This window comes from Grus americana, chromosome 25 (genome assembly GCF_028858705.1).
Source record: "Grus americana isolate bGruAme1 chromosome 25, bGruAme1.mat, whole genome shotgun sequence".
NCBI lineage: Eukaryota > Metazoa > Chordata > Aves > Gruiformes > Gruidae > Grus > Grus americana.
The window spans coordinates 5,284,657-5,305,478 of NC_072876.1; the positions used below are offsets into that span (position 1 = coordinate 5,284,657).

The 20,822-nt window shown below is 47.5% G+C and overlaps 1 protein-coding gene across 3 annotated transcripts in view; it reads left to right on the plus strand.

The window, feature by feature from the left end:
• Window positions 1–13,968: 13,968 nt before the first annotated feature.
• SLC45A3 (solute carrier family 45 member 3) overlaps window positions 13,969–20,822 on the plus strand; it is a 31,004-nt gene continuing 24,150 nt past the window's right edge. Inside the window, exons 1-2 of one of the 3 annotated variants that reach the window (XM_054803966.1) lie at window positions 13,976–14,021; window positions 14,431–14,540. The gene's annotated coding sequence lies outside the window, so the exon portion shown is untranslated. Of the gene's footprint in view, window positions 14,022–14,176; window positions 14,345–14,430; window positions 14,541–20,822 lie in introns of those variants that run through there. The other 2 variants (XM_054803965.1, XM_054803970.1) reach the window with 2 other exon arrangements.

The following is a 20,822-nucleotide window of genomic DNA, read 5'->3' on the forward strand; positions in this document are numbered from 1 at the left end:
CTTGTGACCTTATTGAGCAGGGAGTTTTGGCATGGCTTGTACTCGCCATGGTTCAATAGCCCACTCCACACACTCTCCAAGACGTTTGGTGCTCGATACAATTGCACAGGACAGGCTGCAGCATCGGAAGGTTAATGTCTTTATTTTCAGAGGCTGTTTTGGGTACTTTGTGAAATGCCATCTCTTTGGGATTTTGCCCAACACAAAACGCTTATTGATGGCTGTAAGCTGGTGCCTGGCTGCAGATTTTGCTTCTCTCTGCTCTATTTCATAGTGCAGTAATTGAGATTATTGTGACATAGGTGCAGTTGGTGTTGGACGGTGATGCTCCAGGCTTCTGGGACAAAGTGGTTTAACAATGCAGCTTATGGCATTCCTGCCTTTTCTTTTCAGACATACCAGGCAATTAACCTTGACAGGTATTTCTACCTCACTACTATGGTATCTGCAGTTAGATGCCGCAGTCTTGACGTGGATTCTTTATCTGGAGCAGCTGTAGAGTTACCTTCAGGTATTGCTACGTTATTTCAGTTTTAGGATTAATTAGCAGTTAGCAGGTGGGCACTCCTTTTGTCCCCACAAATAAAAACTACTTTCTGTAAGAAATGGTGCAAGACTAGCATTTGTGAACTCTTTCAAGAGCTGCTACTCTTCCCCGCTGCCACTAGTCTTTGGCCATGCTATTAGTATACGCTGCTTTTCTCCTCAGTATCGCTCTTTTGAACCCCATGTATTACTGAATGCTCAGTCCTGTAGGCAGATCCTCTGCCAACCTAAGTTAAAAGTTCCTCCTTGGCTTTGTAGTAGTATTTACAGGGAATTAATACCAGAAACAAATTCTTCGTTTTCCCATTTAATGGATGCGCATCTGAGAAGTGGACACGCAAGGGTTTTGTTACTACAGTGAGTGCTGCCAAACCCGGGGCGGGGGGGGGGGGGGGGGATAAGATTCCCTTGGCAAAGAATACTAGCTGTCAAGTTTTAATCTAACAGAATTTTGCCTTGGGAATATCCTGTTTGTGTTTCTTTTGGTAGTATTTGGTTATGGGATGAAAATAAAGTCAAAAGGTGGAATTCAAGATTAGATCTGTTTTCTGCACTACAGCTTGGTTTGGCCCTATAGGTGACCTTGAAAAAGTAAGTAAATGGGACAAAGTTGATTTAAAGAGCTGCTGTTCTGTTCTTGCTCATCTTCCACTCTTGGAAGAATTGTGGAAACGGAGAGATTTCCCAGCAAATTCCCTGTACTTTAAAAGCATATTTTTAGGTATAGTTTTGATGCAGCAAACCACAAAGTGAACAGGGGGTTTTTTTAATAGTTTCACTGGTATTTGGGGTCTGTGTGCCATGGAATATGATAAATCCAGTACAGAAAGATATCACTAACAAACTCCTGCAGGGTTGGTACAAAGGCTGTCCTAGGTGTGCGGGGTGAGGAGAGTGTGGAGCTCTGAAAGGTGTCTGTTCTGCGTCTGTTTGTCGTGCATTGATTGAAAAGCACTAAACGTCTGTAACCTGTGATACGTTAGACTTGAATTTGATCTGGGAGTGCTGCTTGTTAGCCCAGGATGTGGTTATGAACTAATACACATCTCCAGCTTTACAGTTTTATGTAGACCAGGAAACGGTTTTGTGTGTTTTGGGATTTTTTCCTCTTTCCATAGATATAGCTCAAGTTCAAGTGCTGTTATCCCACTGTGTGCTGGCACGGGAATGCACTCTCCCCCCACGAATGAAAAGGACCAGTGAGAGATAGCTCCTTTTTAAAGTCAATACTGAATTAAAGTCTCTAGGTCAAATTCAGGCCTTGGCCTTAAACTGTGGTTGCAGTTTGCTCTCCCATGTGTGCGTGGTTTTTGATGGCCAACGAATGAAAACAATCTTGCACAAACTCAAAGCCATTTCCCGTTCTCTTCAATAATATTTCATTTACCCTTCAAAATGATAAGTCTGGGTTTATATTCAAGGGTTTGCTTTATATTAGCTTGCAAATTCTGTAGCTCAAAGAGAGACTGGTGTTTTATTTGAATAATCTCTTGTCTTTCAGGTTGAATAACATTTGTGTTTTGTGGAGATAAGATAACGGTTCCAGCAGCAATAAATTTCCTGTTGTCACACTATCTTTTTTCCTCGAGCTTTTCTAACTAAGCAGTTGGCCTTGTTAGGAGGTTTTGGTTAGCATTATCAATTAGTGGCTTTCCTTAACAGTGGGGTCTGTTAGCTTTGTTCATTACAATCATTTTCAAACATTTCTGATGAATTGGAGTGTTTTATGTCTGAGATCTTCTGTCCTCCTCTTGTGAGATGAAGTTAGTATGTTTTTTTTAAAAAAATTGTCTCTTTCTGCTTGGATTTTTTTTTTTTTAGCTAAATGGTCTTCTGAATGTTTTATAAAGAGGATCTTATTGTAGTCTCTCCTAAAGCATGCACTCTGTTTCTGCTTCTCTTCCTGAGAAGTGAATGAAGGGAAGGAATAGTTTGAGTATAATCCTATTTATTATATTGAGTCATCACTTCTTTTTTCTCTCAACTGGCTTTTTTTTTTTTTTCAATTTTACTTCACTGCTGATTATGATACTGCATGAGAACCAGTTCTTTCTGTTCCCAGAAACAGTTCCGTACATTAGTTTTAAACTAATAGGTGACACATTTCTCAAAGGCAAGTTAGGTCTCATATTTGGAAGTGAGTCAGCTTCTTTCAGTCTCATTCACATTAAACTGTTTTTGCACCTTAAAATGCATAACGCTTCTTAATTGACTTTTTAAACATTTTTTGCATTTCCTTCTTTTGTTGAGCAAGGGTGCCAAAAGGAAAAAGAAAATATCCTCGGGTGCAAGTCCTTGTTCCCACTCTTGCATCTCCTTCTCCCCACGCCACCAAGGGCTTTTAAGTGTAAAAGACCAGGTTCTAGAGTTTAACAACTTGTGTTGCCCCTTATATTTCATTTTCCCAAGTCAGTTCAATGCAAACGTAAATATTCTTAACGTAAATAGATCACATTGAAAAAGAGAGTTGTTATATGAATGTTAAATATTGCTATCTTGGCTCAGATCTAAGGTGAGCTTGTTGGATATTTGTTTCTTTCCAAAGAAAGTCTTTGTTCTGCTTTAAATTCATGGACTCTGCCTTCCACTTGGCCAGGTCTCTGCTGGACGGTTGTGCTGAGTGTCAGTGAGGACAGAAATTAAAAGTCTCCTTTAAGAGGGGCCCAAGCCAAGTTACAGCTTGGACCTTGAGACAATTTGGGGAAGAGAAACCAGCTCCCTTGGCCCCTGGCAAACCTGGCGCACTGAAGGATAGCTCTCTGCTATCCTCTTAGTACTGCTCCCCCAGGCACAACTTTGTGTGGATGCCCTGAAGTAGTACTCCACACGGTTGGAAAGAGCAACAGAGAGCAACTGAGACCAACGTGCCCGACGAGTGCAGCGTGGGAAGTAGGCTGTAGGGAATTATTCTCTTTGCACGTTCAGTCATTTTAGTTCAAACCCGACAAGGAAGAGTTCTCTGATGTGATGGTAGAACACTGTACTAATTAAAATAAACAAAAATTCCCAAGACTTTAAATGCTTGAAGGTGTTGCTGACACCAAAACAAATAACCAAGCTTTAAACATAAACCGGGTCTATCTGGCAGCACTGGCAGAATAGCTGTTGGCATAATGTGCTTTAAAAAAAAAAAAAAAAAAAAAAAAAAGCCACCACCTCCTTTTCCTCACTGATACTGCAGCATTTCTCAAAACTAACTTTGATCTCCAGGCTTTCCTCTGAAGTACGTCGTTCTGCAGCAAGGAAGGGGTGGGAAATGCCATGTCTAGGCACATGTTGCATCTGCTGGTGTGTAGTGAGCCTTGATACTAAACTTGCACTCAACCTGCTGCCAGTTACAGCACATTCCTCATTGAAATATAGCTGAAGTTGCCCTGACAAAAAAAAAAAAAGCAAACCAGTAGAAGTAGCTAACTTGTGTTCTTGGCAATCTTCTCCATCTAACTGAGGAGCAATGTCAGACCCCTGCTGCCCTACCCTTTTGCTACAGCCGAAAGAGAGAAGCTGCTCTCTCGTTGTAACTGGGGGTCATGTGGTAGAAAAGTTGAGAAATGCTGTATAAAAGTCAGGAAAAGGAGAAAGAACCTCAAGGAGACTTGTTCTCGTGAGGCTGACTCGACGCTGTCTGAACCTCAGCATGTGTCCTGTCTCGGTACACAGCAGAGCACTTGAAGATGTTCCTTCTGAATTTGACTGAGAAGTGGCCGTGGCCCGTCAGCTGGTGACTTGGGAGCTGCCAAGAGGAGGCACAGTAACGAGCGGTCCCACGTTAGTTCTGCTGGTGAGGCTGGCTGATCTTTTCCAGCTCTGATGTTTAGGCTTCTGCAAGATAAAAAAATCCCCTATAAAAATCAGGGCAAGTCACAGCTAAATCCACTCCGGAACAGGTTTCTTGGCTAGTTAAAAAAAGGGAATAAGGTGTGTGTGGGGGTGCTGTGTAGTTCCCATTCTGACAGTGCTTGTTAGGTCAAATTTGAGCGGTCGCTCTACCATGTGGAAAAAGGGGGGACTGTGCCTAGGACCACTGCTGGGGAAAGTCTCCAGTGCTGTTTGTGTGTCTCGACCCCGGGGCAATTCTTCCATTCTTCCTTTGTCAAACAAGTGATTTGCTCAAGGCCAGTGACCCCTGAAGTCTCCTGAGCTGCTGGGGCTGGGAGTGACACGGAATTGTCAGAATAATATCTGGTAGGGTTCATCATGGAACAATTTTTAACATTCAGGTCAAAGTCATCCCTAGAATTTAAGATAGTGAGGCTGATTAGGAGGTGAATTAGTCACAAAGTTGTCAAAGCACACTCACTCTAATTTTTTATTATTTTGGGAATAGCAGGAGCAATGGGGCTGACACCTTGGCTGGTTCTACTGGTACCTCGTTCCTGACTCCTGGAGCTGGGAATAGCAATAAAAATTCTAGAGAAGTGTGACACAGAAAGAAAAATAGCTTTTAGGGAGATTGAAGGGAGAGAAGGGCAAGACCGGTGAAGACACAGAAACCGGGGATGATGGTAAGGAAATGAGATAGCCATGTTTGCCCTCTTCCGTCATTGTGAGATTTGAGTGAAACACTCTCTTATTCTTTTGATGATTCCTTCTTTTCCTTTTTTTAATTAGGGAAATAGAATCAAGGTTCTCCCAATCCTACAGGATCGCTTTCCTGTTTCTCTGCAGACAGGTGTATGGCCTCATCCTTCTCCCTCTCTGGTATCCTAGGCCTCTAAGGCAGCATTCATCATCCAGCAAAGATGCAGCTTATCTAACAGCTGCTTCCACCCCGTGCTTTGGAAAGGAGCAGAGCTGGAGTGCCTGTCTTCTGCAATCACTTCCTCTCTGTACGGTACAAGGATTTCAGAATAAACACACTGGGAAATATTTGCACTGTGTGCTATAAACAGGGTGCATGTTGTTTACCTGAAGCAAATATCTGTCCATCAATCATATAATAAAATAGTCAAGAAAAGGGAAATTTTAATCATATACGGTTTCATAGATAATAACTCTTGATCGACTGGTTTGACAAGAAATTTCTTTTTCAGCAAATATGGCTAGGGTGGTTTCCGTAAATATTTTATAGTTTATTTTCTGTTTCAGGTTTCCTGCTTCATCCAATAATGATGAATTGTGGCAGTTCTCCGCCTTCTCTCTCACCGCTCTTAACAGCTGAGCTGCTGGAGCAAATACTCCTGGAAATCTATTTGTTCTGGCAGTATCCACATCAACGCATAGTTCTTCACCTCATGGGTGGAGTTCGATATACATTTTACAGCCTAAACTGAGATTTAGGCACATATAACTTCCTATAACTCAGGCCTTGTTCGGTATGGCAGGCTGAAAGGCAGCGAATGGGTTTGTGACCGTTCGGGTTTGTACCTGTGCGTGGTGTGCTGCATACGGGCACGTGGATGTCCGCAGTAACGAACGGGATCTCGCAAGTCAGCCCGCAGTGATGAGAAGCGTGAGTGCCGTCTGAACGTGGCGCATTTCGTGTAGGTATCTGACTTTCTTGGCTAGCAGGTACCTGTTCCTCCCCTGGAGAGGCAATTCTTCCTCTCAGCCTATATCCCACCAGGTGGGCCAGGGGATTTTACAAGGCTCCCGGAGGTTGGAAGTCCGGAGGTTTGAGGGCTTTCCCTTGAGAAGCTGATGATGGTTCAGACCGTATCAGTGGCTTTGCTTGAGAGTGGATGAGGCTTTCATTCAGAATTAATCTCTCCCCCTTCAGATGGCCACCCTCCTCCCTTCTGGCTGGGATCACTTGCCTTGAACATCTCCTGCTGCCTCAGGGGGCGGCAGATGAGCAGTGTCTTAGGCATGAGTGCTAACTCACACTCGAGGCCCTCGATACCGCATTTCCAGCAATGATTCCTGACCGCAGATCCCACTGTGTGCCCCGCAGTGGGACACAACGTGCCGCACAGGAGGCCCAGTGGTCCAGTTTAACTCCCATCTGTCCCATCTCCGACGCTCAGATGGCTAGACCTAGCCCTAGGACCACCTTTTTGTTTTCTGTTAGGACATCGGCTCCAGAAGCGCACGAGCCTGTGATGGAGCCAAAGAATTACTCTGAAAGAACTGACTCCAAGTTCTGCACAAAACTCCCTGGCAAAGCTGCGAACCGTCACGCAAGCAGCGTGATTCGTGCCGATGCAGAAGCCAAGGACATGGACGGGAGGGATTGTGGCTCTGGGAGAGAAGCAGGGATGGGAAGAAATAAATCAGAGTGGAGCAGAAAAGCCAAGGGCACGGTCAGAACAAGTCTTGGGCCACCTCCAGTGTGAGCTGGGTGCTGTGGCAGTAGGTACTGCCTGGGGAGAGGGTTTGGATCTCTAATCAAAGATGGCATTTCTCATTGTTTAAGCCCTGTTTTATTCAAGGAACTGGAACTTTTTATGTCCCTTTGCAAATAAGTAGAATTTCATTAAAGGAATGAGATGGCCCCCAACTGGAACAAAACCAGCAAGACCTGCTTTTTCATCTAGTTGTCCTCATTGAAGAGGGACTCGTATCAGTAAGCGATTGTTCAGTCAAGGTCATCAGCCTCTTGCATACCAGGGCCCCTGGTTTCATCTGTTACCTCCCTAATGTCCCAGCGCCCCGTGGCCAGCGCTTGTCACTGATGCTGTCCTGGGAAATCTCCTGGATGGCTCATGGGGTGCGTCGTTTGCAAGTGGCTGAGCAAATGTGTTGCAGGGAACGGCTTGGAGACTGAATGGGAGCTGACAGTTTCCTTGACGCCCGAACCAGAAAGAAATCCATTGCTTTGTCTCGAGCTTAGCAGAACTAAAGGGTGGCAAGGCGGAGAGTAGCTTTAAGTTGCAGGTACCAAACACGCAGGGTGGGAAGAAGCTCAATCCATAGGCGGCTTTCTCTCACCAGATTTGAATCAAAACAGGCTGTTTCACAATGAAGACCCTCCAATCTTACCCTGTGAGCTAGAAATCATAAACTGACACCAGAGTTGTCTGCTTTGCCCTATGGCAATGTGACTCTGGGCTTACTTACCCTTGGGGTAAGAGTGGAAAAGAAGTGGGCAGGATGTGAGCAATTACCTATTACTCTGACGAGGAAAGCTTGAGCTATGTCAGAGGACAGCAGGACCCTTCCTAACCCGGCGTCTACCAGCCACTCCTGCAGGCACTGGCCAGAGAATTCTCCCCTGCCTCATTTGTAGGACTGAGTTGGGTGAGGAGGGATGTATCAGGGGAGGAGAGGCAGGGTGGCATCAGGGATGTGCTGTAGGCTGTAGAATAAGGTGGTGCAAAGTGATCCTTGTCTTTACAGTGGCCTTCCTATGGGACACCTGGCTGTCCTTGGGGTGCGGAGGGTTAAGGAGCTCGCTGAGGCCAGGCGTGGGGCAGGGCTGTGCAATGCGAAGGATTAAAGTTCACAGTAGCCAGAGGTTCGGAGAGCTGGAGTCTGCACTCCTGGAGTCAGTGGCCGCTGCCAGGCAGGGGACCGAAACAGAGCTGTGCTTCCTTTTTACACGGGCAATTTGGGCTTACCTGCACACCAGAGGTAACAGCAAAAAAAAAAAAAAAAAAATTAAAAAAAGCAAAGCAACAGTGGGGTAAGAGGATCCAGCAGAGCCGTTGTTTGGTTTGTCTCTAACTTCCTCTGAGTGAAGCTGTTTGGATTTTGTGCTGCTGTCGTGGTTGGCTGTTTCTCCTTGTTCGTTCGGAGCAAGGACATCCCTCCCTGCCAGGTTCCGCAGCGTCCTCCTGGCAGGACAAGGGGCACCCGCAGCTCGCTTGGCGTGTGGCAGACGGTTCGAAACTCTGGCTACATCCTGAACGGCAGGGCAGGCTGCTGAGCACGTGATGCTGTGTTTGGGGAAAGGAGGTTGGCTAGAAGAGGCAGAGGTTAAGAATGCAGCCCAGGGAACAGCAGGGGGAATGCTAAAATGTTTGTCCTGCGCTCTGTAAATATAGCAGATATGCCCGGATTTCAAACCCGGTTTAGCAACACGCATATATACACAGAGTTTTCACGGACAGCTTCCTTCTGCATCGCCTGCAGGGACAATAACGTTGATGCTAAGCGGCAAACAGTGGGAGCTGTTCCAGTATCAATACGGATTTTGACAAGGGAACAAGTTTGCTTGGCTGCAAAGGCCTTGGAACCCAGAAAGTGGTACACAGTGACCCCATCTCCCAAACAAGAAAATCTCTCAAACCAAACCCAGCCCTTCCAATACGAGACAAACTTTGCAGCGTCTCAAAAATAATGAGATTGTTTAAGTCTTGAAACTCCCAATTAAAAAAAAAAAATAATTAACTGCCCTCTGGTTTTGGCAGTTTATGGCCAATCACGTTTTCAAGCTTTTCTCTAAAACCAAAAGATGTGGAAATGGATCTTTTTACAAAGAAAAAGAAAAAAAAACCAACAAAAAACCCCCACCTCACTGAAGCCATGACTCCAAGTGCTTTGAGACTAAATATTGTGAAATTTATGGCAAAACTGGGGGAGCTAAAAATCGTTCAAAGCCAGTATAGTGCCGACGCCGTGCCCTCCCCGCAGTCCTACACAGGGAAAACGAGCTGCTTGCACCGTTAGTCAGGGATGACGGCGCTGAGCAAGGAGGTAGTAAACCTGTGGGATGTTGCAGCTTCAGTTTGCCGTCAGAGAAGCCACCAGACCGTGTGCTGCTCTCATCAGTCCTCCGGAGCGGGCACGGCCGAGCCCGGCCATCTCCAGCCAGAGGTGATGCCTCCACTGGGGAACGCCTGCTGCCGTGGACAATGCAATTCCTGCAGCTCCCCTGCCCCAGGTCCTCCCTCCTCAGTGATGCCGACTGGGGCAGTTTTTGCTCGTGCAAGGGCTGACCTGGCAGCCCCGCTTACACCCTCTCGCTGCGGTCGGAGGTGATGGATGTCCCTGCTGCGCCGGGCACCCACCCACCGTGTCTCGGGTCTTGTGAGGGAGCTGAAACGCTCGGGTTTGGCACCCCATGTTCTGAATGATTCAGCCTCGTGGCTTCTCCTGAAATGCTTGAGACAAAAATACATTTCCTGTTTAGAAAGAGAGAGAGAGAGAGAAGATAAGCCCTAAAGTGCAGCCGCCTGCTCTGGCTACCTCAAGTATAAACAGCCTGTGCAGCCGGGCGCTGCTTTTGTTTGTTCTAATGGCTTTTTCTCTTTAAAGGTGCATTAGACACAATTATACAAAGTCCATCTTCTGGCAGCATCGCTCCTGACTGGCACGAGAGGTCTGGGACTGTCGGCTTGTCAGGAAAGAGCCTTCTAAGAGCCCCGAGTGTCCAGCACAAATTCCCACCTTTGTTCTCAAGGCAACACCAAGCACCAGCAAAGTACGTTTCTACTTTGCCTTTCTCTTAAAGCTTTTCCACCTCAGTATCTGAGTGCGCCCGTAAATAGTCACTCCTGACCTCCCTGGGTGGGGTGCTGAGGACAGGTTTGTTTTCTCCGCTTACGGAGCGAAAGGTTTGTATTGTGAGTCAACAGACAGTCTGCAGTCAAGTTCAAGTCTCACGTTTTCTGTAATTAAGCACAAAAGGGGCTTAAAGCTACCTTTGGCCAACCTGGGGCTGTTGTGGCTTCCAGACTAAATCAGAGCATCCATGAAATCCCTCTGTGCAGCAAGATTCAGATCTGTAGAGGAGACCAGGATTGTGCGTTCTCGCTGTGTAGCGCAGCAGAAGGGTCTGAGCTGCTATGGTGCGCCCTGCGCCCAGGGTAAAGCTGAGATGGTCTCCTGCTCTCTGGCTCCTTGTTTTAGTTGCCACATGGGATGGTACCTAACCCCTGTCAATGTTCTATCAGATACCATGAGCTCGGCTTGGTGGGCACATGAGACTTAGATAAGACCAGGGCAAATCTATGCTGTGATCTAATCAGGCATGAGCAGCTGAGATGGCAGTTGACTCTGTGTTTCCCCCTTTGATAAATTAATCTACTTTGCAGATTCCCATGGTGGCTCAGTCCTGCAATGTTCTAGTCCTACTCCCTCCTGAACCTTCTAGTCCTACTTCAGCAAAGTTACTAGGTCCATTTATAAGCCCAGGACTGGATCTACTGAAACCAGGAGTATAAACAATGTCAGGCTCTTACTGCCGTGTTTAGGTACCCAAGTATATGGTCTAAATTATCAGAGTTGCTGATCCCACAGAAGATCCCGCTGGGCTCTTGCCAAAGTGCTTCTAGGAACTAGGTCTGGGATCCCCAGCAGCCGTCAGCACGGAGCCCTGCAACAGGAAAGTGTGTAACGTGCTCTGAAACCCTTGGCTGGTTGGTGGCTGAGTTACAGGAGCGCATCAGGCAGCTCAGGAAATGCCTGGTGTTTTGGGCTTGCTCGGCTGTCGGGAGTTGTCATCCAGTAGATGTGAGATCTGTGAAGCTGTCGTGGAAGGAAGGAGGACCTGAGCAGGGAGGAGTGGAAGTCCCACCCGTGCCTGGCCGTATTTTACTTCCCACGGTGATGTGTGCCGCCTTTTCCCCCGGTAATGATTATGAAATGACCGTGGAAGGCCTCAGCTCGGGCCCTGGAGTCCCGCATCGGTGTTTTGGAAATCGGCACTCGAACGCTGCGTGAGCTGGGGAGGGGGCAGCAGGGGAAGAGCTGCCCTTGGAACTGCCCCTGCTGTCCTGGGGACCAAGAAACTCACATCTGTGCTCACTCACCCCTATGCAAGTGCTGTCCCTGATGTGCCACCACCTTGGTCTCCATTATGTATGTCACTGGCTGTCACTTCCAGTGCTGATTCCTGCAGAGGGGAGTCATTTTGGGGGTTTTTTTGTTTGTTTTTTCTTTCTTTATCTATGCAGGACTAATACCTTGCTGTCAGCTGAGAAAAAAGCGTGGCTTTGTCCCAAAGAACTTAACCATCAGGAGCAAGAGGCAGTAAGTGAAAGCAGTGGTGTTATGGAGAGGAAGGGACAAAAGTTGTGCAAAATAAAAACGTGTGGAAGAGCTCAGGCTTCCCTGCGCGTTCCTTGTACCGGGTACAAGACGTAGCAGGTCAGCAGGAGCCAGGTGAGATAAAGGTGTGCTTTAAGCTGAGTGTGAAGAGGGGGAACTAGAGCTGTGCTTACCTGCAGCCAGAACCCACGAATGCTTTCTCCGGAGGGGCAGAGTGTCTGCCTGGAATTCAAAGAGATTATTGCAATAAAGATATGTTCCACCAACTGGAGCCTTTATCAACAAGTTGCCAAGTGCTTGTCAGAGTCCGTAAATATGGTTATCGCTGCTTTGTTAAAGGGAAAATGAGATGAGAGATGGAAAGGCTGAAATATTTGAGTAGCACCTAACTTTTATAGCACATCAATTGAAGGGAATTGGTCATATGTGCCAGGAATTTAAGTGAAGCATGAATAGGCTACCGGTTGTCCTAATCTGCTCTGTTGTGACTCAGAATCTCATCTGCCATTAAGCCGTAGTTAAACCCACTTTCTGTCTGGTAAATCTAGAAAATGTGGTCTGCCTGTTAGCAACGCAATTTCCCCTGCCTCTGGTCTGGACCACCACTTCGGAGAGGCACAAACCTCCATCTCCAGGAGGTATTGGTCTTTGGTACTGGTACGGAACCGTAAACACTAACCTATCTCATGACTTTTGACAGTAACGAGCAAGACTTTCTATGACCTGCCCTGTCTCCTCTTGTTGTTCCTATAGAGTAGATGATACATGGAGCTGCTCTTTTGCTCTCCCACTCGCAAAGCTTCGCAGAACTCCCGTCCTGTTGAAACAGTGCCAGCGCGCTGTGGCGTTGAAATGAGTACAGCCTCCTCGTAGTGACAGTCCAGGAGTACCCACCACCACAGCCTGCAATTTCTTGGTTTTTTAAAACCGGCCGCTTGTGCCTACACCAAGATCACACAGTGAGTCAGAGCTAGAGCCGGGAACAGAGGACAGGAAGCTCAAGTTCATGCTGCTAGTCATGAGCTCAATCACTGAGCCCTGCGATGCCGAGCTCCTCCGGCTCAGTGTAGGCACAGCACTCGGGAATTCACCTAGGGAGAGTCATACGCTCCACTGCAAAAAAAAAAAAAAAAAAAAGCCCAGCACTAATAGTTATTTAATTGCTTGTGAACTTCCCTGACTAGAAAACAGGGGCAGTTCTCCCTATCCAACAAGTTAAGTCATAGCCTAGCTCCTCTTCAGTGATTTTTGGTGGTGGTGGGGTTTTGTTGTTGGTTTTTTTTTTTTAATGAGTTCCTAGCTGCATCTGGAGTGCCAAAAAACTTTTTTGCAGGAAACAGTGTCATTTCTCCTTGTCAGCCATCCCAGTGAGGGAGTTCTCATCGGTTCAAGTGACAACAAATGCAGGTGCTTCTCTGCTTTTTCCATGTAGGGTGAGTCCTTTCAGCAAACTTTGGGAGGGAACAGCTGCTCACAGTAAAAACAAGACTATCCTCCTGATCCAAGCTGAAACGCGACATGGAAATGGGATTTTTGACCTTGAGAGGTACGAAGTTGCTCAAAGGAGGGACCCTGTGAAGATTAAAAATAACTAGATCTTTGTAATGGTTCTGCAACTAGTAGAGCTGGATGAATATATTGCAAAACAGAAGGCCAAGTCTTTAAATAGTACAAACTAGCACAAGTTTTTTGATGACCTGTCAGCTGAAGAACTGGCCTAAGCATTTGCAAACATTAATTTAAGAACAGCTGGTTTTGTCAACCGCATTCTTGTCTCTTTTTTCCTATCCTCTGCTCGTGAGCATTCACACAAAAAAAGATATTTGTTGATGCAGATGTTTAAGGAAGCCTGTTCTTTCTGAGGGTTCTCATCTCAAGGGCTGTACGTATGAATACGGGCATTCATTTTTCCTCAACTCACAGTTCCGTTCAGCTATAGTGAGACAAGTTGGATACCCATAGAATGTCTAGGTTTCTGTGTATAAGCATATATAGTCCGCCTCTCTCTCTCCCTGAGACGCACACACACGCCATGTGATTTTAAGCAGTCATCTACCATGAATAATGTCCAGGGGCCAGGTCACAAGCTTCCCATAGCACGGAATCCATTTGCATACAATCCAAGCAATTACAAGTAATGAATAGATTAGTAAAACCAAACAAAACAAGAAACTGCTCATACTGTCGGTAATTCTGGAGCAGAAGGGGGGGGGGAGAAAAAAGAAAAAAAAAAAAAAAAGGCAGGGCTTGTTTCTCAAATGCAAGTTGTTTGCGGTGAAGACTCGTCCCCGCCGAATGACTAACCCACGCGGCTGAGGGCAGCGGCACCGGCGGGACCCGCTCCGGGCACGGTGAGCGCCCCGGCGGGGCAGCCCCGCTCCGGGACCCAGCGGCGGCCATGCCCCGGTGCTCGGGGCCAGAGGGGCTGCTCTCCCCGCCGGGGGGGCGGCAGAGTCCCGGCCGTCCGGCCCCCCCCCCGGCCCCGCTCCGCCCGCGGCAGCGCATGCTCCCTGCCGGGCCTGAACCTGCCCATTTAAACGGCAGCGGAGGCGCGGGCGCTGCACCGGGGCCGGGTGTCGGGCTGAGCCCCGGCCGCCGCTGAGGTAGGGCTGGGGACGGGCCAGCGGGGGGACACCGGGACCCGCGGGGCTCCGCGGCCGCCGGAGTTGGTGGTCCCGGGGAGCGGCTCGCACGGGGGGAGCGGCCGGGGGGCTCAGAGCAGCGCTTGCCCTTGGAGCCGGGAAGGGAGAGAGCGCGGCTCCGCCGGGTCCCGACCGGGCACGACCGCTCGGACGAGGCAGTTGCAGACTCATCCGTGGTCCTGCTGATGCTCCTGGCGAGCCGGCGCTCGCCGTGCTGTGGGAAAACAAACAAAAAACCCCCAAACCCCCTCTCGCATCAGGAAGCGGAGCAGGAGTGGCGGCAGGTAGGGCTGCACCTTTCCTGGCCTCCCTGCGCCGTGGTAACGCGGGGATGTGGCGTGAGTTCTTTCCGTACTTTTCCTTGTTACAGAGACGTCTGCTGCGACCGAGTTCATTTTAAAGATTATCGAACGGGAAAAGAGTTTGGGGAGCGTGATGTGACCGTGGACTTCCAGAAATCCTGGAGACTTGTGGGGACAGGTCAGTGAATCCTTAGAATCGGAGGAAGCCAGCACTTGACAAAAGGAAGTTTTCATTGCACCCGATTGTAGGCTCTGCTTAGATTTGCTGCCAGGTTAACCTGCCTCTCGCCTTCAGCTGCAGCGGGAGCTTGAGGCGGCTGTCGTCTTAAAAGTGGTACCTAAATATCTTAATGTGGCTGTGCCATAAATTGCCGACTTTGGCATGACTGGAGACTTTGGTGGCAAAATGCCTTCGTTGTTTATGGTAAACATAAACTAAAAGACTAATTTGTCTTCCTGTGGATGACAGCTTTAGGAGGAAGAGAAAAGCACTAGGATAAACTAATGCTTTTATACTGGTGATGGCCGGACTTGGCAAGATGCTTGATTTTCATGCTTATGTTTAAAAAGAAATAGAAAATTGGAAGGGACGTGTATTGGGAACAGCTTTCCTGGTCCTCATCTAGATCTGTCAGACTCGTGAGCAGTACAGAGAAAGTGGCCAGGCTCAAACCATATCCCGTTCTGGCACTGGGCTAGTTCTAGGTGTGCGTTCAAAAGAGCAGCGCTTGTATGTGTAACATGAGAATAACTAGAAATTTATAGAAATAGAACATGAGTAAGAACTTCAAAAGTACCCAAATGACCTGGGCATTGAAGTCATGCAGGCACTCCTTGAAAAATCTGTGATGCTACCTGGGCTTTCTTGCATCATCTGTAGCTGCTACCCTCCCGCTCGGTGGGGAGTGGCTGTGGTGGCGGAGCCAGGAATGCCAGATTCCCAGCCCTGTGCTTGGATTCCAGGCAGTGCCTTAAACTCTGGAACTTATTACCACAAAGCATCGTGGAAGCCAAGAGAGCTTGGCTTATGGGATTTGAAGAAAGGATTAGAAATTTGATATGGATAACAAGAATCTCCAGAATTAATAGCAAATTAAGTGAGAGCTTTACAAGGGATATAAATCCCTGTATTTCAGGGCGTAAACCAATCTTAGGATTTAGTAGGAAACTTCTCCTTGTAGGGAGATTTTTCTTGCACTGTCTGCTGGTGGGTATATTCCCCTGCAGCTAGTTATGTCCGTAGCCTGTGCAGTGTCTTCTGTGAGAGCGTCTTTGTCTTGAAGAGGTTCCAGTTAAAGTACCTGAACCTCAAGGTGTTTCCCAACATCGAGCTGTTGCTAGAAGACCAAGCCACAGGGCTTTGTGTAGAAGCTGCCTAGAGGTGACAGACTACTGCTTTGTTCACAGATAACGTTACCAACAGACTCTTAAGATTATCATCACTGTAATATAATAGAGTAATAGTAGGTCCTGCGGTGTACTCCAGGCATACTCCACCAGCAGCATCTTTTTTCAAGGTGTGCAGTCAACTTTTGTTGCCAGTGAGAAATGCTTTATCCATAGCGTGAGAAGCTGAAATCACTGGACTGATCGCTGAGTTGGAAAATATAGCTTTTGGTCTGCTTTATCTTTGCCAGAGTCCCTAGAAAATATGGATGGCTAGCGTAAACTCTCGCTAACCTTTTCCCCAAACTGTTTATTTCGCTGGAGCACTCAAGTGGCAGTGTTTGGGCAGTGGGGGTTGTTGGTTTTGGTTTTTCCCACTGAGTTACACATCTCTGCTCTTTGACTAAAGCCTCCGTATGGAGTTTAGGGTGATGGCTGGACTCTTGTGGCTGATGGCATTGAGAGTGCACACTCTTAAAAATAATAAAAAAATAACCTTAGCTGCTCAGTTCTGTAATGAAGCTGCTAGTAGAAGCTTTGTTCAGGGTATGGACCAAAAGAGCTGGTCCTAAAAACATCAAATCCATTGTATGATGAAGTGACAGGGTAAAAACTGCTCTTCAAACGTAACTGCATGGGTCTCCTCGCGTGTCTTTTTGCAAAGCCTCTTTGGAAATAGCAGCCTGTCTGCAGAGTGCCTGCATCACTCTGAAAATCTTAACCCAGAGCCTTTTGTGTTGGATCCACAAGGAGCTCTGAGGGTTTGCAAATTACTTCTGAGGAAGGTACAAAAGCAAAGGAAGTCAAATGTCGATGCTCTGTAAAAGCAGTCTTTATACGTCATGTTTCTAATCCACTAGATTGTATTAGTCTCAATCTCTGGCTTTCATAGTTTTACACTGACAAATGCAGTGTGAAAAGTTACGCCTGTGGCGGTCTCCTGACTCCTCCCTTTCTCAGGAGTGCTGCAGAGGGAGATGTGGCGGAGAAGTTCAGAATGCTGCTGGGTTTGGGTAGCCTTCTCTGGACATGACTAGTGGCTGGTTTGATTCAAGCTGCCTGTTTGTCAGGTCTGGTCCCAGGCTAGACCAGTGCTAGGAGCTTGCTTAAAGGACAAGAAAAAACACATAGCAGACATTGCTGATGGTAATTTGCTGATGGTCTCTCTTCTTCTCAGGCAATTTAAGCGTATTTCATACCCAGCGATGGAGATGGTACTAATGCGCTCCTCTGACTTTAGCCTCTTCAGAGGTTTATACCGCTTTTGTCACTGTGGGATTATAGAGCTTTTCAGACAAGCTATAAGCATGAGTAACATCTGTTTGTGTTTATCCTCCACCTTTCTCTATGTTGGACCAGTTCATCCAAGGAGTGTCTTGTTTTGGTAGTTGACTGTTTTGGGTTTTCTTTAATGCGTGTGTTGCCATCTCCTTGTTTTGGCTAAGGCAACATCAAAGCAAAACACTTGACCCATTGGGTGAAAGTTGTGGAGGTTTGTGATGGCTTCAAGGCTCTGAGGGAGCAGAAGCAGAAGGACCAGAGGGATGGGAGGAGAGCAGCTGCAGGTCGTGGCAGGGGTGACCAGGCATTGATAGTTGTAAAGCCTTGTACCTCAGGACAAGTAAGCATGGATGGAGAGAAGTGAGATGCTAGAGCGGGATGCGCAGAAACCAAGAAGAGTTATATCTGGTGAACCTCCGTTCACTTCTGCTGTTGCAAATAATTCCATCGTATGACAGTGCCCCATGGCTTCTGCAGCACGTGAGGGGCACCCAGCATAGGGCAGCTGCTTGTAACTACACCTAACCCTAGACAGCCAACCTGCAGAGTCTTGTGATCTGTGCAGTTAAACTCATGATCGAGGTTGCTCTATGAGTGGAGCGAGGGAGTCATGAGAAGCGTGTGAGCAGCTGTCAGCTATTTTCGATGTTGACTTGATTTCTGAATGTTTAATATCAGACATCGAAACTGTCCACGTGAAAACAGGAACCCTAGGGCTCGGCTAAGAAAGGGGACAGAGACCCTCACGGAGGAATCCTGGCTTTTAAAACACGGGGATATTTTAAAGCAGTCTCTGCAGCGTAGTCAAGCAATGTATGTGCTCATAGAAGACTGCCTGTAAGCGTGGATCTGCATAACAGAAAGGAAATATTGCACTCACCACAAACAAAAGAATAGGAAGACAGTAAACCAAAGGATTATTTTTCCAGTTCTCTGTCCTGATACTTGCATTGTTCAGTCAAACAACATTTATCTCCATCTAAGACTAACAATATGTTGAATCCATATGGCCCTTGAATCCTGTTCTATTTCTTGTGCTGCTGTTGCTCTTCGCTGCTGTACGAATCTGCATCTGATCTTGTATTACAGCACTGCAGAAAGTTGGTTGTGAGTCCACCAACTAAGCTATCAAGTTGCTTGTTCAAAAAATGTAAATAAGTGGAACTATAGTCACCTATTATTATTATTATTATTCATGCTGTTCATTGGAGGTCCTCAAATTTGTGCCCTTCCTCCTTGTTTTTGTATCCTAAAATGTCAGTTCCTCTTGCAGTTCAAAAATATTTGTTTAACATTTTGCCAGCCTGCATAAGAGGAGAAACAGACCCCCGTGAATATTGTCTGGCAAAATACGAGATGTGATGTAGGAATGTGGTCCGAATGGCTTCTTTGTCTCGGTGCTGGAGGGCGGCTGGAACACACACAGCAATAAGCAGGTGCTCTGAGCAGTTTTTCTTTCTCCATGTTACTGTACGTGCACTAAAAGAAACTGCCTCTAGTCCACATCTCAAGGCCCTGCAGATGAATTCTCTTAATTGCCAGGTTTTGAATACTCAGAAGGTGGAAGGATGGCCTCTGGCAAAATAATGAGGTTTGTTTGAAAAAAGAAACTTAAAACAATGACGGGCACTGGGTTTGGTTTGTGAGGTCTAAGGTTTTTCTCTTCAGCCAAGGGAGCAGATTTTTTCCCACTTTCATTTTGTCGGAAGCCGAAGTTCTCTACGGTGGTTTGTCTCCAGGAGCTAGGACTTCAAGAAAAATGCAAATATAATGAGTGCAGTGACTCAAATCCGTGTAAGTTGTCAGCGCTCAGAAGACATTAATGTTCTTGCAGAGCAGGCTAGAGCCAACTGCAGGAATGATGTGTGCATAGTTGTGGATAACATCTAAATCTTGCTTTAGATTTATGGGTTAAGACTTTGGGTGAAATGGTATGTGCAATAAATTCTGTGGATCGCGCTTTCTTTACCAAACATGAGGAGTGATTCCTGCTGGGATCTGACCCGCTCCATCCCAGAAACCGAGGTGGTGGTCAGACCTCAAATCTAACGCCGTTCTGCCCTCTCCCCCCAGCTGCCTGCTTCGAGTTGAGGAGCAATGGGCAGAGCTGGCTCTGGGGTTGGATTCGAGCGGACGTCAGCGTACTCACTCTGTCCTCTCTGCACAGGCACCAAAAGCCTCTACGTGACTGTGGAACCTGTGCGTGAGTTTCCTGCTGGTGATTTTATGCTTTTTCCATCAGCAGCGCTCTGTCTGGAAATACTGGGCTGTACTTTGCCTCTGGAGAAGCATCTGCCTCTGATCCTGCGTGTTATGCTGCTCTCCTTTCCTGCTGCCCAGGGCTGTAATGCCACTTCTGTTGTGACCTCCTGTTTGGAGAGGGGCTACCCAAAGCGTTTCGGTGATGCGCAAGACCTGAGCTGACGCTGCCGTTGCCGAGCGTCCTCTGTTAGTGCTCTCCCTGCCCGTGCGCTTTGCTGGTTATCGCTGCGCTACCTCGGTCTGGATTTTGGAAGAATTTCTCCCTTTGCTTGGAGCTGTGCAAACAGAATAAAGGATTGTTCTGGTCACAGGGAGAGCTTCCTTGTAGGTCTGTGGCGAGAGGCAGTTCATAAATACAAAGAGATGGAGCACAAAGGAACAATGAGAGGACAGTGGCTTTCCAGGGCAGCAGTCTGTGCGTACCAGGTACTGGCTCTTGGTGTGACAGGGGAGGGCTTTGTGCGGGCGCTGTTGCTGTTGGACTCCAGAGGTGCGTTTGGGAATGTTTATGACAAACGACTCCTGTGTGCGAGGGGCGGTGGGAGCAGCTGGAGCGATGCTAGAACAAAAGGCTGCTGTGCTACAGCCAAGGCCGACTGAGCAATTAATGGGCCTGGAAGGGTGGCTTTTCATGAGGATTGACTAAAGCTAGGTTTAGGAGAGTGGCTAAATGTAGTCTGGAGAGGGGTCTGACCATGCATATAAAAAGGAGAGCACAGGAATTGCACAGGGGATAAGTGGAGGGAGAGAGGGAAGGCACGCAGGATGCGTCCCAGCTATTAAATCTCTTAGCCCATGGATATTGTTTCAGGGGAAATTCTTGCAACCTCAGTGCTTGAGATCCATCCATCCAGAGTGGACAAATCACTGGAGAATGTGCTGTTGGGAGCAGTCGTGCAGCAGCCCCGGGGAAGATGATTCAACAGGGCCTCTTTCATCTTTGATTTCTGCGAACACAGCCTACATTTGTGCTGCCCCCAGATACTCCCATTCATCACTGTCTGTGGCCAACGTTGATAGCAGCGTGTAAGCCTTTTGGGCAAGAGCAGGGAATGCTAGCTATCCCCTCTGCTAGCAGAAGACTGTTACCAAGGCTAGTTAGCACATGCTGATGCAGAGCCAGAATGGCCCGGGACGGTGCTGGTGATAAGCTCTCAGTGGGCAAAGCCAGCACTGTGCCTGCCCGAGGTGCCCTGGCTGTCTGCCCAAGACAGCCCGGAGCATGTTGCAGGAATATCAGAGGTCTTTCTGCTTCATTTGTAGCTCACTGAACTTTACTCCAGTAAATATGGGCAAGAGGGAGCCCGGCGTGGAGAGAAAATCCTGCCTCTGCTCAGAGCCTGAAATGCACAAACTTCCATTTATCCTCTGCCGTTACAGCAGGCTTTTTCAGCAAGCGCTAAGTAACTTCAGTGCTCAGACCGCTTTCCTGCCTGTCCTCCTTGATAGATGCAGCCTGTACTCTGTATCGCAGCAAGAAACTAACCATGTGCAACAAAAAGCCTGAGCACCCCTGCTCAGAGGGCTCTGC